This window comes from Callorhinus ursinus, unplaced genomic scaffold (genome assembly GCF_003265705.2).
Source record: "Callorhinus ursinus isolate GAN/ISIS: 27379988/994484 unplaced genomic scaffold, GSC_fseal_2.0 scaffold85, whole genome shotgun sequence".
In the NCBI taxonomy this organism is placed as follows: Eukaryota; Metazoa; Chordata; class Mammalia; order Carnivora; family Otariidae; genus Callorhinus; species Callorhinus ursinus.
The window spans coordinates 2127929-2154093 of NW_027397147.1; the positions used below are offsets into that span (position 1 = coordinate 2127929).

General features: G+C 48.9%; 1 protein-coding gene across 5 annotated transcripts in view; it reads left to right on the forward strand.

The window, feature by feature from the left end:
* Positions 1 to 10908: 10908 nt before the first annotated feature.
* Positions 10909 to 26165, forward strand: part of SCNN1B (sodium channel epithelial 1 subunit beta) — a 59314-nt gene continuing 44057 nt past the window's right edge. Inside the window, exon 1 of one of the 5 annotated variants that reach the window (XM_025855456.2) lies at positions 10909 to 10982. The gene's annotated coding sequence lies outside the window, so the exon portion shown is untranslated. Of the gene's footprint in view, positions 10983 to 13073; positions 13310 to 26165 lie in introns of those variants that run through there. The other 4 variants (XM_073887966.1, XM_073887968.1, XM_073887967.1 and 1 more) reach the window with 4 other exon arrangements.

Here is a 26165-nt window from a genome sequence, read left to right on the forward strand (position 1 = left end):
AGCTGGGTCCTCTGCTGCAGTCTCTCACCAGGCTGTAATCAAGATGTTGGTGGGTGCTATGGTCTCACAGAAAGGCTTGACTGGGGAAAGACTTGGTTCTGAGCTAAATGACTTGGTTGGGAAGGGGATTACACAAAGGTGTTAACACTAAGAGGCCACCTTTGGGGGCCACCCTACGGTTGTCCTACCACACCCAGCATCCTCCAGAGGTGATTGAGTTTCATTTGTTTGCTTAGTATAACCTGGATTATTTAAATCTTTTTTTTTTAAGTAGGCTCCACGCCCAACATGGGACTTGAACTCACGACCCTGAGGTCAAGAGTTGCATGCTCTACTGACTGAGCCAGCCAAGCGCCCCAGTATGACCTGGATTATTAAAGCATAAAAGAATTATTCCTGGCTGCTATGTGGAAACTATAGGGCAGGGGAGCATGCTCTAAGCATCCCCACAGCCTCATCGTTTGCTACCCCAATATTAAATAATATGACTTAAACATCATAATGAGACAGAGATGGTGGGAACAAGCCCCAAGTGAAAAACATTATGCACCTGGAGCACTTTCTGTTGGCTGTTATTGTAAAACCACATTTCCTACAGAGCAGAACACGATGCGGCCATGACGCAGCCCATAGACAAGCTGGACTTAAAGCAGAGGACCCTGGCTCCAAAAAGAACCAATGAGCTGCGGGACTTACCTGCCATTATCGACCAATCAGAACGAGGCCCTTCCAACCAATCAGAAGGAGGCTTCCCCCCTTTCCCTCATTAGCATATCAGCGGGGAGTGGGATTCTGAGCAGTAACTTTCTCCAAGTGGAGACTGTTCTGTTCCACAAAGTAGTCTGACCGTCTGTTGGTGCTGTGTCTTCTTTCAGCTGGAGCTGGAACCCCAGTAAAGCCTGTGCCTTTGATTTTGGGGTCTGGACTCGTTTCTGTCATTGTGGGGCCCCAAAAATCTGACTCCAGTAACAGTACTATGTAAGAGTAGACAGTTAACTGCTGCCATTTTATTGTTGTTGAAATGGTTATTGTTTGACATGTGATTAAACTCTAGTTTTTAAGGCCACATAATTACTGACTTTTTAAAGGCTGTCCGGCCTGTTGCTGGCTGTGGCCCCACACTAGCCAGAAGGGTTTTGTCTCTCGGTAGACTGAGCCAAATGAAGGTCTCCTGTTTTTTTTCCAGCATGAACTGGTGATTTCAGGCCACTTCGGTAGCGATTAAGTAGCTTCAAAAGTGAATCTGACTCATTAAACACTCAGTTGTCTGAGAGGACTTGGTCCTAAATTAAATCGGCCTCTCCTTTTTTCAGAAGTGTATACGATGTTTATTAGGGTTCTTCAAGTTTTTAATTTTTTAGGGTTTTTCAAGTTTTTAATTACATGAGTGATATATGAAATACTACTTTTTAAAGATTTTTTTTACTATTTTTTTATTTTTTAAAGATCTTATTTATCAGAGAAAGAGACAGCGAGATAGGGAACACAAGCAGGGGGGAGTGGGAGAGGGAGAAGCAGGCTTCCCGCGGAGCAGGGAGCCTGATGCGGGGCTCGATCCCATGTTCTGGGATCATGACCTGAGCTGAAGGCAGACGGTAAATGACTGAGCCACCCAGGCTCCCCGTTTAAAGATGTATTTAGTTTAGAGAGAGCACAAGCAGGAGGGGCAGAGGGAGAGGGGGGAGAACCTCAAGCGGACTCTGTGCCCGTCGTGGAGCCCAACACGGGTCTTGATCCCATGACCCTGAGGCCCCTACCTGAGCCAAAACCAAGAGCTGAATGCTCAACCTACTACCCCACTCAGGCACCCCTCTGAAATATTACTTTTTTTTTTTTTAAGATTTTATTTATTTATTTGACAGAGAGATAACACAGCAAGAGAGGGAACACAAGCATGAGGAGTGGGAGAGGGAGAAGCAGGCTTCCTGCTGAGCAGGAAGCCCGATGCGGGGCTCAATCCCAGGACCCTGGGATCATGACCTGAGCCGAAGGCAGACGCTTAATGACTGAGCCACCCAGGCACTCCTGAAATACTACTTTTTTAAAAAAAGTAATGCAGCTAAAGATAAAATTAACCTAGACCACCCCACCTCTGTTTCCTCCCTTTTGCTCTGGAGGTAATCATGATTAACAATTTGGCATGTATTCTTGTAGAACTTTGTCTTTGCATATACATAAACATATATGTACTAGTTAAAATGAATTCTGGGGCGCCTGGGTGGCTCAGATGGTTAAGCGTCTGCCTTTGGCTCAGGTCATGATCCCAGGGGCCTAGGATTGAGTCCCACATCGGGCTCCCTGCTCCTTGGGAGACTGCTTCTCCCTCTGCCTCTCTCTCTCTCTCTGTCTTTCATGAATAAATAAATAAAATCTTTAAAAAAATAAAATAAATAAAATGAATTCTGTTTTGTATGGTTTCTATGTAAATAATGTTATATTTCAGGCATTGGTCTGGCAACTTGCTTCAGTATCTTCAAAAGTGAGTATAACTGGGGAGGAAAGGCATAGCACAGGGAATATAATCAGCAGTACTGGAATAACATTATATGGTGACAGACGGTAGTGGTGAGCTCAGAATAATGTATACAGTTTTTGAATTGCTATATTGTATATCTGAAACTAATGTAACAGTGTGTCAATTACACTTCAATAAAAATAATAATCATTAAAAAAAAATGAAAGGGCATATAATAACAAAAAAAGGTGACTCAGACTCATTAAACACCCAATTGTTTGGGAAGACTTGCTCCTAAATTCTCTCACACCCAGCACATTATGTCAGCTACCCCTGAAAAATACACCCAGAATCTAACTACTACTCACTACCTCCATGTTACTCACCCTGGTCCTTGCTTTAGCTCTTGCCTTCCTATGATCCATTCTCAACAATTCTTACAGAGTGAGGCTTTTCAACTTCTGGTCCGATACACCCAAAATTACTGAAAGCAGGGACTTGAGCAGATGTTTGTACACCCACATTCATGGTAGCATTAGTCACACTAGCTAAAAGGTAGAAACAATCCAAACGTCCATCAGCAAATGAATGGATAAGCAAAATATGTCATATATACATACAATGGAATATTACTCAGTCTTAAAAAGGAAGAAAGTTCTGGAGCACCTGGGTGGCTCAGTCGGCTAAATGGCTGACTCTTGATTTTGGTTCAGGTCATGATCTCAGGGTGGTGGGATGGAGCCCCACATCAGGTTCTGTGCTCAGGGGCAGTCTGCTTCTCTTTCTCCCTCTGCTTCTCCCCCGTGCTCTCACACTCTCTTTCTCTCTCTAAGGTAAATAAATAAATAAAATCTTTTTTTAAAAAGGAAGAAAGTTCTGTCACATGCTACAGCATGGATGAACCTTGAAGACATTATGCTATGTGAAATAAGCCAGACATAAAAGCACAAATAGTGTATGATCCCACTTACATAAGGTACTTTGAGTCGTCAAATTCATAGAGACAGAATATTGGTTATCAGGGCTGGAGGGAGAGGGGCCTGGCTCACTATTGTTTAATGGGTACATTATTGTTTAATGAGTTTCAGTTTTGGAAGATGAAAGAGTTCTGGAGGTGGGTAGCGAAAATGGTCAAACAACAACATAAACGTATTTAGTGCTGAACTGTACACTTAAAAATGCTTAAAGCGGCAAATTTTATGTTATATATATTTTATCACAATGAAAAAAATACATTAAAATTTTTTCAGTTAAGTTACATCACCCCTAGCCCTCCAAAGACTCTCCACCTCAATGACTCAAGACTGAAGTCCCTACACTGGCCCTCCTCCATCTTTTGTCCCCACTCCCAACTTCCTGAAGCCCCCTCTTCTCCTAGTTCACTTCCACTCCAGACACACTGGCCTCCTTACTGCTCCTCAAACACACCAGGCTTGCTCTCTGCCTCAGGGCCTTCGCACTTGCTGTTCCTTTTGACTGGTACATTTTCCTAGATATCTGCAGGGTTAGCTTCCTCACCTCCTGTAGGCTGACCATCCTATTTAAAATTCAACCTCCAACCACTCTCCTTTGGCCTGCCTTTTTTTTCCTCCAGAGCAGTTATTACCATGTAGAAAAAAACTTTATCTTATTTATTGTCTGTCTTCCCTTACTAGCATGTAAGAGTGCTAGAGTGTTTTCAAGTGTCCAAGCCACAACCTGACCTTTCTCAGGATTCCCGGGTGCAACTGAAAACCTCAATGGCAAAGATGTGAAGTTTGTTCCCAGATCTTCTTCCCTAGGTCAAGGCCTCTCGGGAGCTGATTCAATTTTTTTCTCTGGGCCAGTACAGAGAGAAAAATGGAAAGGTATGTGCTCCAAGTGACCAGGTGAGCCCTGAGTGCCAGCGTGGCTGTGCCCCCATGGGATCTGGGCTCTGTGGTTAGATTTCTGGGACAAAATGAAAACTGCCAGGCTTGGCAGTGGCCAGAAGCTTTTGAGGCTGGTTGGAGGGTGAGGCCAAGCAGGGACAGCTGCACTCATATGCCCACAGGGCAGAGACAAGTGGGCAGGCACAGCCAACAGTGGGCACCATAGGAGTGGGGGTCACGGGGAACCAGGGCCCATTCAGCGGCCATGCGGCTCCAGGAGGCCCAGGCCAAGCAGCAATGGAAGCCCCATGTCACCAGTCCTCTGACTGCTTATTTTCCCGAGAATCAGGAAGTTGATCTTTATGTGCTATTTCCTGACTTTTATTTTTTTATTTTTTAAAGATTTTATTTATTTATTTGAGAGAGAGAGAGAGAGAGAGAGCACAAGAGGGGGGAGGGTCAGAGAGAGAAGCAGACCCCCTGCTAAGCAGGGAGCCCGATGTGGGACTCGATCCCAGGACTCCAGGATCATGACCTGAGGTGGAGGCAGTCGCTGAACACTGAGCCACCCAGGCGCCCTATTTCCTGACTTTTAAACATTGGCTCAAAAATGGTTTTAATGCCATGTGATCTAACAAAACATGTTTGAAAACTGGATCTCCCCCATTCCCCACACACTCCAGTCTAGGACTACCAGTTTACATCTCCGTGGTTTAGCAGAAATGTATGAGAACACGGACTTCGGTTACAGAGAGGCCTGGTTTCTGCACAGTTTGGACAAATTCCTCAACATTTGCAAATCTGTTTATCTGCAAATGGGAACGAAAATAGAACCTATCTCATAAGATCCTTTGGGAGGATGAAGGAGATTTAGCATACATATGCCTGGCAAGTAGTACCACAGTTCAATAATGTTAGTTGCAGTAATTGGGGGGGGCGGGGAGGGGAGACAGAGGGCCTGGGGGAATACTGGGAACAGAAAGAGGAATAACAAGGGCGCCCGGGTGGCTCAGTTGGTTAAGCGACTGCCTTCGGCTCAGGTCATGATCCTGGAGTCCCGGGATCGAGTCCCGCATCAGGCTCCCTGCTCAGCGGAGAGTCTGCTTCTCCCTCTGACCCTCCCCCGTCTTGTGCCTCTATCTCTCATTCTCTCTCTCAAATAAATAAATAAAATATTAAAAAAAAAAGAGGAATAGCCAAACTGTGGAAAGAGCCCAGATGTCCATCGACAGATGAATGGATAAAGAAGAGGTGGTATATATACACAAGGGAATATGAGGCAGCCATCAAAAGGAATGAGATCTTGCCATTTGCAACAACGTGGATGGAACTGGAGGGTGTTATGCTGAGTGAAATAAGTCAATCAGAGAAAGACATGTATCGTATGACCTCACTGATATGAGGAATTCTTAATCTCAGGAAGCAAACTGAGGGTTGCTGGAGTGGTGGGGGGTGGGAGGGATGGGGTGGCTGGGTGATAGACATTGGAGAGGGTATGTGCTATGGTGAGCACTGTGAATTGTGCAAGACCATTGTGTTGAATCACCGATCTGTACCTCCGAAACAAATAATGCAACATATCTTAAGAGAAAAAGAAAAAGAAGAAGATAGCAGGAGGGGAAGAATGAAGGGGAGCTAGTCGGAGGGGGAGATGAACCATGAGAGACGATGGACTCTGAAAAACAAACTGAGGGTTCTAGAGGGGAGGGGGTGGGGGGATGGGCTAGCCTGGGGATGGGTATTAAAGAGGGCACGTTCTGCGTGGAGCACTGGGTGTTATGCACAAACAATGAATCATGGAACACTACATCAAAAGCTAATGATGTAATGTATGGTGATTAACATAACAATAAAAAATAATAAAAAAATAAAAGTGGTATCCCTCTCCTCAAAAAAAAAAAAGAGAAATAACAAAAAGGACAGGATGGTGTCAGCTGTGTGTTGTGGTCAGAGGCAGGGGAGCACCGAAGCATGCTATGGCCTGTGGGAATGAGACTGGAGATCCAGAGACCCACCTTTGATCAATGGACTCGGATCAAGATTCCGCCAACCAAGCCACAGGTCCCGTGCTCAGGGCCTCCAGACCTGAAGGTGGCGCTGCATCTCTAAGAAGCTGTCTGTCTCAGAGGGTGATTAAGTTCTCAAGCCGCTACTTCCCATTCTGTATTTAAACACCGCACTTGTCTGTTTGAGACTTAACTGTAGGCCTTTACATCTGTGCTTGTCTTAGCTTATCTTCTTAGTTTGGGGCTGGACATTCCAGGCTGTTAAGATTCTGTAAAAAAAAAAAAAAAAAAGTATTAACTGTCCCTCCTGTTTCTTTTTGTAGTTTGGATAACATTTTCACCAGAATCAGGAGTCTTTTGGTGGCAAGCAACAGAAATTCCAACCCACGATGGCTTGCGAAAAAAAAGGAAATTTATAGCTCCAGGAACCTGCAATGTCCAAGGGTAGGGTCAGCTTCAGGTTATGCTTGATGTGGGTCATGTGATGAAACTAGGACCTAGATGACCTGTCAGCCTTCCAGCTGGGATTCATTCTTTTTTTTTTTTTTTTAAAGATTTTATTTATTTATTTGACAGAGAGAGAGATAGTGAGAGAGGGAACACAAGCAGGGGGAGTGGGAGAGGAAGAAGCAGGCTTCCCGCTGAGCAGGGAGCCCGATGCGGGACTCGATCCCAGGACCCCGGGATCATGACCTGAGCTGAAGGCAGACGCCCAACGACTGAGCCACCCAGGCGCCCGCTGGGATTCATTCTTATTCAGCCTCTTCACAGCTGCAGCTCTACATCTGAACAACTCAGAATCCAGTGGTACTCCAAAGGAAAATTCCCTGTATAGACTTTCTTTGGCTATGGTTAATCTGACTTGGGCCATGTTCCCTCTCTTGAACCAATCAACATCCCAAGAGGAATATAATGTGCTGATCACTGGGCTGGGGCTATATCAATCCCAGATGGGGCAGTGATGAATGAAATGAACATCTCAAAATATGGACTAAGGATGAGGAAGGGGTGATGACCCTAGAGCTAAATCAGGTGCAGTTGCCTGAAATAGAATGAATGGATGATCAGTGCCTCACTCCTTCTGAAAAGAAAAAAAAAAAACACACCTTATTTTTTTATGGAAAGTACTGTTTAAACAGTGGTTATAAAGTGCAGCATCTAACACCCCATTGATCACCAGGGCTGGCTTGGCTGATCTTAGATCCCCTTTCCTAGCCTATCATCTCCTAGAAGTTCATTAACCTGATTAAAGAAAGCAAAAACACTGTTCTTCCACAATAGTATATAAATATTCAATATAATTGGGGGGGTGTTGGTACTTAGAGACCCCCCAATCCATCCAGACATGAATTCATCTAACTGTGCCATAATTCAGCCCACAGGTCTTCAATTAGAAAAAAGGTGTGTGTGTGTGTTTTAATTTGGCCAAATGATCCATAGTTCTAAACACCTGGCGAAAGCCCACGTGGATGTACTCTGATATCCTTAAGACCAGAGCTCCAGTCAAAAAGGGGAAAGAAACAAGTACAATCTTCACGAACTCAAGCCAACTCTGAGAGAACACAACTCTCTTTGTTCACAATTGCTTATAATACGTATCTTAAAATTGGTTAGCCCAACATCAACCAGGAACCTAGACACTCCCAATGTCAGCTCCTCCCACACTGGACATCATGACTCAAAGAAATACATGTCATCTGTACAAAGCTGCCCACAGCAATACGGTCCTGGCGAAGACACACCCCAATAATATTCAACACCAGAAACTGGCCGGGAAAACCCAGGGCGTGAGCGAAAAGGAAAAGCCTCCCAAATGACCTGGATTGGGCTGAACCATATGAAATTGCCATTTTGTAGGTCAATGATAGTCAGATATTAACAATTTCATTATGGTCACAACTGAATATATTAGGGCAGTGGTTTTCAAAGTGTGGTCAACAGGGGTGCCTGGGTGGCTCAGTTGGTTAAGCGACTGCCTTCGGCTCAGGTCATGATCCTGGAGTCCCACGATCGAGTCCCGCATCAGGCTCCCTGCTCAGCAGGGAGTCTGCTTCTCCCTCTGACCCTCCCCCCTCATGTGCTCGCTCTCTCTCTCATTCTATCTCTCAAATAAATAAATAAAAAATCTTTAAACAACAACAACAACAACAACAAAGTGTGGTCGACAGACTTATAGGGTTGGGGTAAAGACCCTGTCAAGAGAAACATGAGGTCAAAATTATTTCATCGTAATACCAAGGTGTTACTTGCCATAACTAAAAGTTAACATTGTGTACCATTTGCTTTCAGTCTTTTTAAAAAATTAATTAATTAAACTTCCCAGCTCAAGTTAGAATTCCTTTGGTCCCCATCCCATTTCTGAACTCTGCAGGAACTGCTATCATGAATTCCAGTGGTTTCCTTCAAGTATATACAGTTATAAATTCCTTATGGTATTTTTAAAAATTTACTTGAAATAACTCATACTGTACACATTAATCTGCTGAAGTTAAGTGTGCAGGCTCTGGATTAAGACTATCTGGGTTCAAAACCCAACTCTGACGCTTCCTATTTATGTGACGTCCAGCAATTACTGTACCTGTCTTCGCCAGTTTCCTTATCCGTGAAATAGGGATAATAACCACAAGGTTCTTGTGAATTTTAATAGAAGTGCCTGGAACCGTATCTGGCACAGAATTAACACTAGAAAAGTGTTTACTCTCTATCATTCCAGTTTTCTTGCTTTTTTTCATTCACAATTTTGAAGTCTATGGACATCCATATACATAGAGAGACTGTGTTCTTGTAAAGTGCTGTATAGTATTCCATTGAATAAACATGCCTCATTTCATTTTATTTCTCTACTACAAATAATGGCAATAATAAACTTCCTTCTACTTGTAGAGGTTCACAGATTTATAGTGTCAAAAATATTCTTGGTTGACTAATTTTCTTCAGCAGGGCTCAGGCTCTAGAAAGCTCAGTCTCTCTGGTAGACAGAACAAAGCCCTCCCAAAGATGCCTATGTCCTCATTCCCAGAACCTGTAAATCTGTTAAATTACACCGTAAAGGGGAATTAAGATTGCAGGTAGAATTAAATTTGGCAATCAGCTGGCCTAGAAATGGAAAGATAATCCTGGGTTATTCAGGGAGGCCAAATGCACTCACAAGGGTCTCTAGAAGTGGAGGAAGGATACAGAAAGGAGAGAACTAGAGGCGCCTGGGTGGCTCAGTCAGTTAAGCCACTGCCTTCCGCTCAGGTCATGATCCCGGGGTCCTGGGATCGAGCCCCGCATCAGGCTCTCCACTTAGCAGGAGTCTGCTTCTTCCTCTCACTCTCCCTCTGTACTCTCTCTCAAATAATTAATAAATAAAATCTTAAAAGCAAAACAAAACAAAAAACAGAAAGAAAGGAGAGAACCAGACAGGCGGTATGGGAGAAGGACTGAGCCCCATATTGTTGGTTCTTAAGATATAGTAAGGGGTGGCAGACTAAGGAATGCAGCAGTATTTACAAGCTAGAAAAGGTAAGGAAATAGATTGTCCCCTAGAGCCCTTACAAGGAACACAGTCTTCCCACTTCTTGATTTTAGGGGTGTTCCATCTCTGACCTCTGGAATTGTAAGGTAATAAATTCGGGTGTTTTAAACTGAAACGTTTGTCGTCATTTGTTACAGCAACAAGAGAAAAGGAATCCAGTCTCTCTCAATGGTGGGATGGAAAAGGCTGACTTTTGGGGTTTGCCATGGGTGTGTGAAATGAAAAACCATGTGTGGAGGATATTGGCAAGAAAGTGGCTGAAATGATCGTCCTTGGAACCTGGACTGATGAAGAGAAGAGAGGAGGAAAAGACGTGAGGACTTGAGGAAAGGGGAGGGCCTGGCAGTGAGCAAAGGCTGAAGCAGGGGTGCAGTGGGAGTCAGGGGAGGAAGGCCCAAGGCCCCACCATCTTGGTAAGCTGTTTGAATTTCTAACGCAGAGGCGGGGCCTTCAGGGAATGACTGGGATCTAGGAGTGACCTTGGAGGGGGTGGCTGAGTCAGAAAGAGAAGGTCCCTGGGAAGGAAGAGGTGACCTAATTCCATCTCATAGGTCAGCTGAGGTCCAGGGACAGTTTGGGGGAAATCACCTGCAGGAGCCTGTCCTTGCAAACGACCTAAGATCCCCACCTTGCCCAGCGGGTAATCTGCCCCGAGGGTGGGGGAAGTGGCTGGGGTGCGGATTGCACGCGTGTGTGGCGTCTGGGTACACCGCGGGGTAGGACCGAGTGTTGGGAGGTGTGTGCCATGTGATGTGCACCGGGACTGGGGGAGGACAGTGGTCTGTCTGGGGCACACGCGGGGGACGGGGTCCACCTGCCCCTATTGTGGCATGTGTGGGTGCCGTGGGGGTCCGGACGTGCGGAGCGAGAGCGCGGGGTGCGTGCGTCGGTGGCGGGGGGTGCCGGGTGTTGTGGGTACGTGGGTGTGGCACGTGGGTACCAGTGGGTGTGCGGGACGCGAGCTGAGCTGCCTGGGTCCTGGACGGCGCGGTGGCCCGCGGTAGGCGCCGCCAAGCTCCGCCCGCGGGCGCTCCCGGGCTTCCCGCCCCCTCGGCCTGCTCCCTCCCCGTCCGCTTGGCCGCGCGCGCTCCCAGCCCTGGCGCCACAGCCTCCCGGCCGCCGCCGCCGTCCGGAGCCGCCACGGGAAACAGGTATGACAGCGACCCCGGGCGAGCACAGGGGCCGCCCTGCCGCGGCGCCTTCCCCCGCGCGCTCCGTCCGCTCCGCCTCAGTTTCCCTCGCGGGGGCGCCTGGGCGCTGGCGGCGGCGCCGGGGGGGACCCGGCCTCGGGGCGCAGGGGGAGGACGGCGGGGTGACAAAAGCCCCGGGAGCGGGAGGCGGGGGGTGGGGGGGGCGGGGACCCGGCGAGTCCCGGGAGCGTCGCGGCGGCCGAGAGGGCCGCGGTGTCCTGGGCGCGGAGGGGCGGGGTGAGCTGCCGTCCGGAAGGGTGACACCGGCGAAACCCGTGAGCGCCAACTCCCCGCCGGGTGTCGCCAAGCAAAATGGCCGGACTTCAGCCACACAGCATCCCGGGGCGGTGGGCCTCTGTGGTGCTCCCATTTCACAGACGGGGAAACTGAGGGGCAGAGGGTGGCGAAGCTTGCCTGCGTCCGGGTGACAATTACCGAGCCCATAAGCCTGACCCCAGAGCCTGCGTCCTGGCCTCTCCTGGCAGCCGCCCCTGGGGAACCCCGGGGTCCCGCCGGGTCTCTGCGTGGCCCCCTGCTGGGGAGGAGGCCAGATCCCAGCGCCCTGCTGCCCCTCAGAGGGGCTGTGGCCTGGGAATTCCTGTAGTCCTAACTTTTCGGTGGGCGCGGGCCAGAGGACAGTTGGGAACAGTGGGTGTATGTGGCGGCAGGGAGCAGGCCCTTCCCACGGCAGCGTGGAGGGAGAAACTGAGGCACAGACAAGTTTAGGCAGGAAGCAGCAGAGCTTCTCCCACCCATGAGAGGCACAACAGCTCCCTCACCTCATCCCCAACCAGGGAGCCAGGTCAGGACAGCCTCTGTCCCTGCAGTTGTCCGTGGCAGCAGAGCCCTTCGAGAGTCCACTGGGGGACTTGTGGAAATGCTCCCCTGAGGCCTAAGCATCCCTGTGGCCCCCACCTGGCGTCTACCGGTGACTCGACCTACCTACCCACTGAATTGTGTGATTCCAGGAGGAACACAGGAATCCATCCACTCCCCCTTTGGCGATAACCTTCCAACCCCTGCCCTCCCTGCTCCATGAAGGTAACCACCTTCATAACTTGGGGTGTTCCTTCTAGACCTTTCCTACACCTATGCAGTCACATATATATGTATCCACAGAAAATATATAAAATGCATAGTGATGTTGTGGGCAGATATTTAACAGAAATGATATAATCTATCCATATTCTGCAACTTGCCCCCCATCATTTCTTTGTGAGTCATCCATATTGTGCATATAAATCTAACTTGGTCATAAAAATTTGGGGGCTTTTAACAAAAGATTTATTTATTTTAAAGAGAAAGAGAGTGGGGGGCGGGGGGAGAGGTAGAGGGAGAAACTGTAGCAGACTCAGTGCTAAGCTGAAGCCCAGAAATGGGGGCCTGATCCCACCCCCAGCCAAAAGCAAGAGCCTGTTGCTTAACCGACTGTACTGCCCATGTGCCCCCCAGGGGCTGTTTTTTATTTCAGCTTTTCCTGTAAATTGACATCTCTGGGTTAAGTAAGATTTTTATGCTTTATCGTAAACTAACTTCACAGGATCTGAATTTGTGGGACAACATCCTCTCTTCCCCATTGCACACATGCACGAATGCACACATGTGCACAAGGTACACACACGCACATGCATACACATCGTGTACGTGCATGCACATGTATACATGTTTTCATACAGGTCTACACATGCACACACGCCCATGTTCACACGTGTGTGCAACACACACACAAGCACACACACATGCACAGGTGCACATATGCACACTTCTGTCTGTGGGCAAGGACAAACACGGCACCCCCTCTAGCTGCCCTCTCTGCTGAGCCCAAAGGCCTGGGTCTGAGCCACGCCACAAGCTCTGTCTGTCTGGGCTCCGGTGGGCAGAGTTTCTGAAAGGGACAGTGTCCAGGGATCCTCTCTGGATGCCCTGAGTGCCGCCCTCACCTTCCAATAGGAGCCAGGGTAATTAGGAAATGTGGCTGGCAGATGGGAGTGTCCTAGGCCTTATCTGTGTCCCACACACTTTCCAGGTCCAGTCTGGGGGATGAGAGTGTGCATGTGCACTTTGGTGGAATGCCTGAAAACAGCCAACTGGGGAGAAGCTGGAATCAGGTGGCACTGGCCTTACCGTCCCAGGTCCACCGCTTCCTAGCTGGGGCAGCTCCCTTCCCCTGTGTGAGCCACAGCTTCCTCATCCGCACCACGGGGATGAGGACAGTGGCAACCTCCCAAAACGGTGGAGTGCATCAGTGGGATGATGAAACAAAACACTCAGAGCATCGTCAGCCCTCGGTAAGCAGGAAATCTCGTCCCAGACAGGGGAGACCCGGAGATGGTCCCTGGGCGGAGGTGACGCTCCGAGTCACCATTGGGTCCGTCATTTCTTGTGCACACCCCAAGTCCAGGCTGGAGAATCCTGAGTGCTGAGTGAGCTGGAGGATGAGATTCCTGGTTGTTGAGCGCCAAGCTCAGCTCAGAGGCATCCAGAAACATCAGGGCATCTGCAACAGGTGAGCTGTGCTCCTGGCCCTGAGCCAGGGTGCAGCCGTGAAGTGAGCCAAGGTCCCCTTGAGATATGAGAGACAGCAGAATATGCAAAGGAGGCCTGTGGGCAGCTTTTGTGAGGCCCATCCTCCTTTCTACATTTTAGATTAGTCTCAAATTTTAAAAAGTGGGAGATGTCACATAAAACTCTGTATCTCTGGATCCTCTCGAGAAATCAGAAAAGTGGACAACTCCGCGCTCAACATTCGGCTGCCCCCTTCGATGGGACGGGCACCTTCCCCACAGTCCCCACCGGGCCCACGCCTCGTTCGTAAAGAACAGCGTACCATATAACTTGGTAACCTGCATTCCCAGCCAGCTTCTATATCAGCCGTACCACAGATTAGTGGTGTGGTCTTGGGCAAATTATTTAGCATTTTGTGACGGCATTTCCTCCAAAGGAAAATGGGGATACTAAGTAGCACTTGCCTCAGAAGGTTATTTTAGGCATTAAATGAGTCAACAACCTAAACCTCTTAGAACTGTGTGGTGTGTGGTCCACACTAAGTGTTGATGATGATAATGGTGATGTTAGCCGCCTGGTCCCTGTGATAGCGTAATTTGTACTCTACAGTGTACTTGGTATAAATAAATGCCGTGGAAACACAAGTGAGGGATGGAGAAAGAAAGGAAAGGAATACTTTGAGACCCTTTTTCAAATAAGATGCTGCCATCCTAGATATCTTTTCTTCCCAAAGATAGGAAGAGGACAGCTTTTCAGGGAAAGATACAAAGAGGAGGGGATTCTAAGGTGGGTTTTGAAGGATAGATAGGAGTTTCTCTGGAGCCATAGCATGAAAAAGGCATTGCCCTACAGAGGAGACAGAAAAGGACCTTGAGATCATGATGGGGCTTATGGCAAGAAAGGGGATGAACATTTTTTGCATACCTACTATGTACAGGTGCTCTTAGAATTGCTACCCCTGGCGGGCGGGGGGACTCACAATGCCCCTGGGAACCAGGTCTGTGATTCCCCATTTAGCGATGAGTCAGAGGTTCAGGGAGGGTGAGCACTTGCCCAAGAGCTTGCACAGTGGGTCAATGGCAGAGCTGGGGTCAGACCCCAGTTCTGTCTGATTCTAAAGCCTGTGCACCCTCTCTGAGCCTGGTTTCTCCTTGTGAAGTGGAGATAGTCCAACCCAAACCTACTGCACAGGTTTTTTGTGAGGATCAGATGAGAAAAATTAATGCACAGACCTCAGCACACGAGCTGGCAGAGAGCAGTTGCTCTGTTATTTTCCTTGGAACAAAGCCTGTGTCTCTCCAGACCTCTCAGCCTCCCTCATACCAGATGGGGGAGCCCAGGGAGTGAATGAATGACCTGGGTCAGTGGGTCTCAAAGTGTGGTCCGTGGACCAGAAACTTCGGCATCAGCATCAACTGGAGCTGGTTAGAAGTGCAGATTCTCAGACACACCCTAGACCTACCGAATCAGAGACTGGGGCTGGGGCCCTGTGTTTTTACAGGCCCTGCAGGTGGTTCTATGTGTGCTGAAAATTTTCAGGATCGCTGGCCTAGAGAAAAACTTCAAATGAGACCCCCTTCAACCAGCTGCATCCAACTAACTCCCGCTAGACGGTGAGAATTTTCTCCGCAGGAAACGCCAAAGCTGGAGGATGTGTCCTACGACAGAAATACGTCCCCCTCCATGCTGGACAGTTCCTGAGGGGCCTAGTGGAGTTCTGGGGTTTTTATTCTTTGGAACTTGCTCTCCTTTCTAGTCTTAGAGCCTCTTGCCCACCTTGAGGGTCTGGGGCAAGATTTGATTTTCAGAGAAGCTGACAGCGAGGGATGCCCCAGGCAGCTGAGGACCTACCCCCTCCCCATAAAAAACCTGTTATTAGAGACCCTTTTGTGCCTGGGGGCCGTGGTGGGCCATCCCTTCCACCTGAGCCCCCATGAGAAAATACGTCCAGGCAAGAGTCCTGAGCAGTGGGGAATGATCCCAAGACTCTGCAGAAAGAACCATTAAGGAGGCCCCAGGTCAAGTGACAAGGTGAGCCCAGGCTGGGGACAGTAACATACTGCAGAGGACCTCCAGTAGAGAAGTAGGCCCCTCCATGTGTCCTCTTTGAAGCACTGATCAAGAGTGGGAGGCAGTCCTGGGGCGCCTGGGTGGCTCAGTCAGTTAAGCGTCTGCCTTCGGCTCAGGTCCTGATTTCAGGGTCCTGGGATTGAGCCCTGCATCGGACTCCCTGCTTAGTGGGGAGCCTGCTTCTCCCTTTCCCTTTGCCTCTCCCCCTACTTGTGCTCCCTTTCTCTCGCTCTCAAATAAATATAATCTTAAAGAAAAAAAAAAAGCGTGAGGCAGGATAGCATAGTGGGTGAAAGCATGGCCTTGCCTTAAAGCTCAAAGTTGCTAGGTCTGCCTACTTAAAAATTAGTATTTCCTGTATGACCCAAATCAAAAGCCCCCATAAGCCTGCATATCAAACTAGTAAAAAAAATCTGTCACTTCTGTGGCAACGAGTTAATTTCATGGATAAAGAGCTCTTGCAAATCAAACACCAAGCACCCCATCCAAAAAAGAAGAGTAAAGGATACGATTTGGCTGTTCACATAAGAAGAAGTACATAAAAAGAAGCATAAATTCAAACACGAAAAGATGCTCAACCACTCTTCAAAAAAAAAGAATTGCACAGTCAAACCACCCTGATTCTGTTTTCCACACCAGTATCCCTGGGTAATACTCCGTGTTGGAAATGGGGGTGGAGGTAACCAGCATGTTCCTACTCTGCCAGTGGGGGCACAAATCGGGGCACCCATGGCGGGGTGCGGGGGCGGTTTAGGAAAACTGTCAATATTTAAGAGGCCCATACCCCAGGGCTCTGCAATTTCATCTGCAGGAATTTACCAGGTGGATATCTTTGAATTGGGCACAGCATGTTAGAACAAAGATAGTGAGCCTTGTGCATAAGAGCAAACAATTGCAAAGTAAACACCCATCAGAAAGGAGCTAAGTCCTGTGGGAACAGCCACACAAGAGAATATGATGTAGCCATTCAGAAGAAAGCAGTAGCTCTTTATGAATGGATGTGGAAACTTCTCCCAGATATATTGTTAAAAGAAAAATGCAGGGTATGGAACAGTATATAGTATTCTACCATCTGTATGCATAGAGCCCCTTTACAAAAGGACAACATAAACATATATATATAGATATTTGCATATGCACATTAAACCCTGGGGGACACTCAGGAAGCCTGTGATAGTGGTTGACTTTGGGGAGGGAAGCAAGACGTATCTTTTCATTGGATACATTTTTTTTTAAGATTTTATTTATTCATTTGAGAGAGAGGGAATGAGAGAGAGCACGAGAGGGAAGACGGTCAGAGGGAGAAGCAGACTCCCCGCTGAGCAGGGAGCCCAATGCAGGACTCGATCCCAGGACTCCAGGATCATGACCTGAGCTGAAGGCAGTCGCCCAACCAACTGAGCCACCCAGGAGCCTCTTTTTTTTAGTATATGTGCTGCCGAAGCAAGCACCACATTTGATACTCTTTAGAAGTCTTCCCCCTTTATGTGCGTTATATTAGAGTGATAAACTCCAGCCACACACGTCTTCTTCCTCCTTATTTAAAACAAGCATAACATTAGAGATAGGGTGAACTCCCTTTTTGATCACTCTCCAAATTATATATGTTTCCAAATAAAAATGAATTACTGTTTTTTAAAAGTAGGGCCCTTGATGACAAAAGAGCAAGTATTGTATGATTGCCCTCAAAGAGATTCTTAGAATAGGCAGATTCATGGAGACAGACTACAGTAGAGGTTACTAGCTGGAGGAGTGGGTGCTAGGGTTCAATGGGGACATAGTTTCACTCCATCTGGGATGGTGCAAAAGCTCTGGAGATGGACGGTGGTGACAGTTGCCTGACTGTGTCAACCTACTCAGAAGAGTGCGTGACTCTTGATCTCAGGGTCTTGAGTTCAAGCCCCACGTTGGGTGTAGAGATTACTTAAAAACTTAAGAGAAAATGATCAAAATGGCAAATTTTATGTTGTATAGTTTGCCACAATAGAAAACTTTATAGATGACTCAAAAAAAAAAAAAAGTCGGGGCTTTGACATCAGATTGCTTGGGTTCCAGTCCTTGGTGCCACCACTTCTGAGTTGTGAATACTTGGTCAAGTGTATGTACTTCTCTGAGCCTCAGTTTTCCCACCTGCAAATGGGGCTGTCCAAGAGTCATGGTTCACAGGAATCCTGCAAGGATTAAATGACTTTGTCCATGCAAAGTGCTTGCTCTGCTTCTCTGGGACTATCATAGGAGGTCAGGATGAGGAGAACAGGGAGGTTAGAATTAGCCACTGAACCAAATATCAAGACAGGCGGGTTCAGATGGGGACAGTGTCTAAGGAGTTTGTAAAAGGATCATCTATATTTTTATTTCACTTTGGATTTGCAAAGTTAAAAAATTCTGTGTTTCCATAATGTAAATTACAAAATATAAATGCAGAAGAAATCTTCCTAGCTGGTGGGAATACACAAAAAGTTGCAGTGATTCTTAACCTGGGCCTGCTAATCTCCAGAGGTCAAAATCCTGGCTCTGCGATTCTCCACTGTGTGACCTCAGACAAGTTACTTAACTTCTCTGTGCTTCCGTTTTCTCTTCTGGAAACTGGAGATGATACTAAGTCTCACCTCAGTAGGGATATTATGAAGATGAAATGTGTCCAGTGCTTAGAACAGCGCCTGGAACACGGTAGGTCCTAAATAAACGTTTGTTAAATAAGTAAATTAACTTGAAGGAAGCCCGGAAGTGTTAGCACTTTTGTTTTTAAATGAGGAATTTCTTTTTCACACTAAGGAAATGGAGGCCTAGCCAAGATAGAGTCACGGGGCTGAGCTGAAGCTGAAGCGAACCTGGTGGGTTTGCTTGGAGGTGAGGGGTGCCCAGCAGATGGGGGGGTGGGGCCATAGGAGACAGAGGCTCAGAGAGGCTCAGGACTTTGCACAAGAGGCCACATCACGATAACAGTAGAACTTGAATTCAGCCCCAACTCACTCCTCCTCCTCAGTGCCTCCCTGACAGGCAGAGTCCTGAGGACTGTGGGGGCTGGGGAGTCGGGGGCCACTGGTACCCCGACAACCAACAGAGCCCCTTCCTTGCAAACTTCTGGAACAACCCAGGGAGCCTTGCTTCCTCCTGATGTGCCAGGGAGCTCATTCCCGAGCCCAGGTCTGGAAGGAAGGCTAAGATCTGGGAAGGCTGGTGCACCCTCCTGCTGGAGCTGCTGGAGATCTGGCTCTGCAGAAGACTTGACACAGGCTGCAAGGCAACCTCCCCAGACCAGCTCCCCTGCCCTCTGCAGGCTGATTCCTGAAATTCCACTGTGGGTCTCTCACCTCTGAATTGGTTTAGAGTTTGTTGATTTTCCTGGTTGAAAGGCACCACCTCCCACCCCAGGAAGGATCACCTTTGTCCTTCCTCCACGGTTTGTGCTGCAATGAGGAGCTGGACGGGGGCTTTGTTGAGTTTGGTGGAAGAGACCACAAAGAACCTTTGGGGTCTGCGGCTGTGGACCTGAAGGCCGCCTTTGAAGGCTTTAGAGATGGGGGGTGAGGGGAGCGTGTAAAATGTTTAGACGTGTGCTTGGCACCTGCAGGGTGCTCCCTAATGGAAGGAGGCGCTGTGTACTTGGCCAGGGGAGTCCTGGTTTATGGCAGGCTGCTTGGGGAGACAATTCCCGTCCGCAAAGGTCCTCAAAGCATGACCATCGAGGTTTACCCAAAGTCCTCAAGGGGCAGTTTGTCTAAGGGTTGAGTTTGGGAATCAGTCAGTTCGGCGTTGGAGCTGGGCTCTGTGTGACCTTGGGCTTGATACTTAGCCTCTGAGCCCCAGTACTGGCCTGTGGACTGGGAACAGTAGCCCCTCCCACGAGGGCTCTCTGCAACTAAGTGCACAGCACCTTAGCTTAGGGCCAGCAGGTCCCTCAGTCACCAACTCCACCCTCCTCACTGCTCTAGTGAACTCCAGAAAGGCTGCGCCGTTCTGCCCAGCTTCGAGAATGGAAGAGGGTGGGGCCGTGGGAGGAGAGGCCGGCCCTGAGAGGCCAGGAGGAACACCTTCCCCTGCAGAACTCAGGGAAAGTTGAAGGATCAGAATCTGCGCCTGGCTGTGTGTGTCCAGGGAGGGGTGATGTTCAAGTGGAGAGCAGACTGGTTGGTTGCAACTCGCAGGCTGTTGGAACGGGAGCTGGTCTGATGCCCCTGACACTAGATGACATGGGTGGCAGCCTGGGCACGGGATGATGGGCCCAGTGAGCAGGTCTCCACCCTACCCCCACCCCCAATACCCATACAGAAGGCAGAACCTGGAGGGTAAGGTGGTGGTTGGGGAGCAGGGGAAACATCTCCAAGCATTTAGGGGGTGTTTCCTGAATGCTACAACACTTGTCCCCAGGCATTTAAACTTCTAGAAGGCAAGGTTTTGTCTGTTTTTTTCGCTGCTTTGCCACTGCAGCAATGGGCCATGAATTGGACCTACAGTGCTGAGTGAGCCACGTCTCCCAGCCCCCAGGAAACCCTTTGGTCGTTCCTCTGAGACTCCCTCTCCATGCTCATTCGGACTCCTGAACTCCCACTGGGGCCCACCATTGGCTGGATGGGTGGGGCTGACTTCTTGTTGGATCTTATGACCTAGTTGGCTAAAACCCCAGCCTAAAGACCACTCCCCAAGGCCAGACAGCTCCCCAAAGCTTGTCGTTCCCTCGAGGAGGTGTGGCCACCCCATCAGGGAACCGTGTTGCTTTGTATGCCTTACACATGGGGATGAACTGGCTTCAGTTTCTCTTCCAACGTGTGATATGGGTCCTCAAATAAATGCTGTTGAGGCCCATGTGACTTTCTTCTTTACAGTAATAATAATAAAAATGGGCAGTGTTTTTTAAGCATACCTTCCATGCCAGGCTCATGCATTATTTCACAGAATTCTTTGAGCAGCCATAAAGGGTAGGTACACATATTCTTCCCATTTGACCCCTGGAGACACTGAGCTCTCTCACTGCATGATCTCTTTGTATCTCTCCCACAATCCGGTGAAACAGGAGGTGTCATTGTCTGCATTTTGCAGAAAAAAAAAAGGGGGGGGCTCAGAGAGGTTAAGTAACTTGCCCAAGGTCACACAGAACTAACAAATGGTGGGGCCGGGATTCAAACCCAAGTAAATGATCTGACCACAGAGCCCACTCTGCTCTCCCCATCCTGCCTCTCCTGGGCTTCCAGGTGTTATTTGAGAAGTGGGTGTGGAGGAGGAGTGGAAATTTTTACTCCATGACTTGGTTCTTGAAGCCCTGGACTCACCTGCAGCCAAGTGTAAGGTTTCAGCCATTTCCTTCCCAGGAACTATCCTGGGTCACCGTGGGGGTAAGGATTCAAATCTCCCCCAACAGAGAGAGGCTGCCCAGAGCCCAGCTTGTGTGTGTCTGTGACTCTTGGGACAGCAGCCCCTCACCTTCCTGGGCACCTGATTCATAACATCTAAATTTCCCTGGAGGCCTAGCTTCCTCCTGCCCAGGGGCTGGGCCTGCCTCTCAACAACTCAATTCCAAAACTTTGACCCAAGGCCCAGAAGGCCACGCTGGATTTTAGAGATTGGCCGGAAATGAAGACTTAGCCGGAAAAGGCCAAGGGCCCTTTCCCTCTTTCTTGTCTTTGATTCATGCCTTTCACCTAGTGTTTGAGGAGGAAGGTGTTCACTTCATAAACTCCAGCACAGTGGGACCCACTCTGTGGATCCAGGGCACGGGGGACCAGCTGACCCAGCACGTAGAGGGCGCTGACATAGGACAGGCAGAGCGAGCCACGTTTGGCCTGACTTAGCTCATGTAATCTGCACAGTACCCCTCTCCAGTAGGTATATCATTGCCGTCCCCACCATTGTCATTGCTATCATCACCTCCTTCATCGTCATCCCTGCCCCATCATCACCTCATCGCTGTCATCATCACCTTCAACACCATCACCATCCCCATCATCATCACCTTCATCACCATCATCACCTTCCTCACCATCATCACCATCATCATCATCCCCATCATCTCCATCAACACCTTCAACACCTTCATGACCATCATCATCACATCATCACCATCATCATCATCCCCATCATCCCCATCATCACCAGCAGCAACATCATGGTCACCTGTATGGCCTCCCAGACCCAAGGCCCAACATGCAGATGGGGAAACAGACCCAGAAGACATGACACATCCATCTCCTAGAAAGATGGTTAAGAGTTTGGGCTCCAAAGTCCAAAAGACCCAGATTTGATTCCTAGTTCTGACACTTTCTAGTTGTGTGACTTTGAGCCAGTGATCTAACCTCTCTGAACCTCAGAGTCCTTGTCTGTAAAATGAGGGTGATCACAGTTCCTGCCTCATGGGCTTGTGATGAAGATCACATGAGCTGGTGCAGGTAAATGCTGGCACAGGGCCTGGCTCAGATCATAAAAGCAAAGCAAACATAGGAAGACACTCTGGTAAGGGGAGAGCCTGAGTGTTTGGTTGGGAGTTGCCAGCAGCCTGGATGGTGAGGGGAGGTGCTGCCCAGTGTGAGAATGGGCACTGGGGGGCCAGCTCAGGGCAACCTGGAGGCAGGACTGGAGGAGGGTGGAGGAAGGAGTCCCAGGAGGAACCAGCCACTTCCTGCTTCTGACCCAAAGCCTTCCCCAGAGCTGCCAGCCTGGCCCCTACCATCCATGGTGGCATATCCTGCTGGGCCCTAATCCCTTTTTGATGATATAGTTCCAGCCAGCAGTAATAGTGAGCATCCAAGATCAATCCTTTGCCAAGCAACCGTGAGCATTTCCCAGGCTGCTATGAACAGCTAGGTGGACTGTGTGCTCCACAACTCCACGGGTATCATTCACATAGACTACACTGTGATTGATGCCACCTGGAGTTGTGCAGGACACAACCTGCACAGCTGGATGGGGCAGCTTTCTGAGCCTCCTTCTTCTTGGAGAGGGTGCAGAATCTCTCTTGGGTGCCCCAGGTCTGGCTGCATTTCAAGGCAAAGAAGATTGAGTGGTGTCCAGATGCCAGTTGAGATACAGAGAGACCAGCTGTGCTACCTAAAGCTTGTCCTTGAGAAGACTGTGTCCGGCATTGTGGTGACTGGTGGTAGTGATGGATTATTGATTGTCCTTAACATAGATTACTGAGAGCCCGTAAAGCAAAGTGGTTATGAAAGCGGGCTCTGGAGTCAGATGGACATGGGCTCAGTCCTGCTCTTCTTCTCTTGCTGTGTGACTTTGTCTAGAAAACAGGTATATAAAAAATAAACAAAAAATAAAAATAAAAAATGGGTATCTAACAACATACATGGGCATGTACTGGTTCTCTGGCACAGAGTTGCTGTGTGGACACAAGGTGAGGCAGGCCAAGCTCTCCACACGGTGCCTGCCAAGCAGGTAAGTTGGTCACTACATGTTAAAACTCAGTGAGGGCACCGGTCTGGAGGGTGGGGCTCGGAGTCACCCGATGGGAGGCAGCGCCTTGAAATCCTACCAGGGTGCTGAAGGATTGGGGGCCCAATCTGAAGTCTGTGGCCCCGAGCCAGATCAAGCAATACTTGACGGGGCCCTGTCAACACAACCTTTTCATAATCAAGTGCTACTAAGGTTGCAGAGATTGTGTAGGGGAGATGGTGTGGGAAAATACCGGGAAGGAAAAGGCCTGCACTCCTGGCCTTCATGCCCTCCATTCATTCTTCTAGCCCAGGGGCCAGCAGACTATGGCCTAAGACCAGCCTCGGCCCACCCTCTGTCTCTGTGCAGCCCGTGAGCTAAGAGTGGTTTTTCTGTGGTTGGAAAAACAAAGAGAGGGGCGCCTGGGTGGTTCGGTTAAGTGGCTGACTTGTGATTTCGGCTCAGGTCATGATCTTAGGCACGGGATTGAGCCCCGCATTGGGCTCCACGCTCAGCAGGGAGTCTGCCTGTCTCTCTTCCTCTGCTCCCCCCAGTGCTCACCCGCCCTCTCTCTCTCAAATAAATAAATAAAATCTTTAAAAAAATAAAAGAAATCAAGAGAAAAGTAATATTCCATTAACGTGTGAATTAAATGAAATTGAAAATGCAGCATTCATAAATAAAGTGCTGTTGAAACACAGCCACGATCAACCATTTCCTCTCAGCTCTGGCTGCTTTTGCATTATCGTGGCTGCACGGGTAGTCATGACGGACCATGAGACCCTCAGAGCTTGAGCTAGTACCGTCTGGCCCTTTACTGAAAAAGTTTGCAGACACCAGCTGTAGCCTAACAGTTCTCAAACTCTGCTGCACATTGGAATTACCTGGGAGCTTTTTAAAAGCACCGGGCTCATGCCCCAGACCAAACCTATGGGGCTGTCTGAGGGCGGGAGTCAGGTGTCAGCATTTCTCAAAGATCTACAAGTGATTCTGTTATGCAGCCAAGTTTGAGAACCTCTGCCCCAGCCCTTCTTGAGTCCCTACTGTGTGTGTGCCTCTTGCCAGGCCTGGGAGGGCTGTGCCCAAGCTTGGAAAGCTTGCATAGAGCGTATGGCACTTTTCCTGCCCCGAGGCCTGTGAGCATATTTGCAAGCTGGTGCACCATGGGTCTTATATTGAATTATATTAAATTTCACTTTGGCATCTGGGTTTCCAGATGCTCTTGGAAAATGGGAAGATCTGGACCTCCTGAGCTCACACTTCCCAATGGCAATAATCAGCTGGATCTGATATGGCTTCATTTTTTGGTGTGTCGCCTGGTTGGCCCCCGAAAGCATTTGAGTATGAGGCTCCTTGACTTACCGGTAGAGAGCTCTAGGCCAGTGCATCTTGACTTTTAACATGCACATGCGTGCCCTGGGGTCTTGGCAAGTGCAGATTCTGATCCAGTATGGCAAGTGGGGCTGGGATTTTGTGTCTCTAACAAACTGTTAGAATGCTGATCTGGGGTCCTGGTGCCGTACTCTGAGTAGTAGGCTGAAGGCCTTCATTCTCAAACTTTAGCGTGGCCCAGAGTCTCCTGGGCAACTGTTCAAACCCAGAGTTTCTGATTCAGGAGGTCTGGGGTAGGGCCTGAGGACTTGCCTTTCTAACCAGTTCCCAGGTGATTTGGCTGCGGCTCGTCTGGGACCAGACTCTGGGAACCATTGTTCTCAGCTGTGCACTGCATGCATGACCCATTGGCTCTCACCTGGGGTGAGGGTGCTCTGAGGTCCCCCAGATGGCCAAATGTTTGTTCCCTCTGAGGTCAAATTCCTTGACACTCAGCTGTTGCCAAGGGAATAAAGTCTTTGTTGACTTCTTTAGTCAGTTGTTTCGTTGACCAGACCCAAGCGGCTTCCTCAGGTTCAAACCCACTATTTAAAGACGTAGTGGGGGACCTGGAGACAGGAGAACTTTCTGTCCATGTGTTGCAAACCCCTTCCCCATTCCAAGGGGTTCCGAGCTGTGCATCTTACCAGAAAGGTCACCTTCAGGGAGGTCCTGCATTAGATAACACAGCAGGGAGGGGAGGGGTATGCCCTGCTCAAGCAGATCAAAGCCCTAGATGTGGGGATTTGGGGGGCCCAGGCCTTCAGCTCCAGGCCTCTAGCCCCAGGCTGTGGCTGCTATCACTTCAGGGACGTGGGCAGGGCCCTCTCTCCAGTCAGGCTGGGCCCAGCGCCATTCACCACCATTGCCTTGAACAAGAATGACCACCCGGGCCAGGGCCAGTTCCCTGAAGTCCTTGAACTTGAGAGGGCGGGCAGCCAGATCTGGATGGGTGAGCTTAAGATGAGAGATTATGAATTATTTCACTCGCTTCCTGGACCCTCGAGAGCAGGGACTCACTGACTTCAGGAGCTCTTTGCTTCCAGAAGCCAGAAACCCCCGCCTGCTGTCAGGCCCAAGCAGAGCCTTCAAGTCCCACTGGACAGGACAGCACCCAGAGCGGCCCCTGCAGGGGGCAGGCACACTGGGGAGCCTCGGACAGCCTTTGTGCAAACTCTAGCTCTCCACTCACCAGCTGGGTGGCTTGGGGCGGTCGGCCGTGCTATGGATGCTGCGATTCCTTACAGGACAGACTCGAAGATGAAAGGAGAAGATGTGGGTAAAGCCCCGTGACTGTTCTTGGCACACGTTAGGTGCCCAACCAACGGGAGTCTCTGTCATCAGCATAATAGTAGATATCAGTTGTGATCATTTAGTTATGTAAACCGCTCTGCCACGGTCTCCCTCCCATTTTCCTGCAGCCTGGCAGACAGAACCTTGTTTATGCTCAAAAAAAAAAAAAAAACAAAAAAAACCAAAGAGCACCCATTTGGCAGCAACTGTATTCATTTTTATATTCAATTCCTATTTAAGTGCCTTCTGTGTGTGGCCATGGTTCCAGGTCAGCGCTGTCCAGTATAAATATAACTCAAGCCACAAATCTGAGCCACATAAGCAACCTAAAATTTTCCTGAGAGTCCTACTTTTTTATTTTTATTTTTTTAAATTTTTTTATTGTTATGTTAATCACCATATATTACATCATTAGTTTTTGGTGCAGTGTTCCATGATTCATTGTTTGTTCATAACACCCAGTGCTCCATGCAGAACGTGCCCTCCTCAATACCCATCACCAGGATAACCCATCCCCCTCTCCCCCTC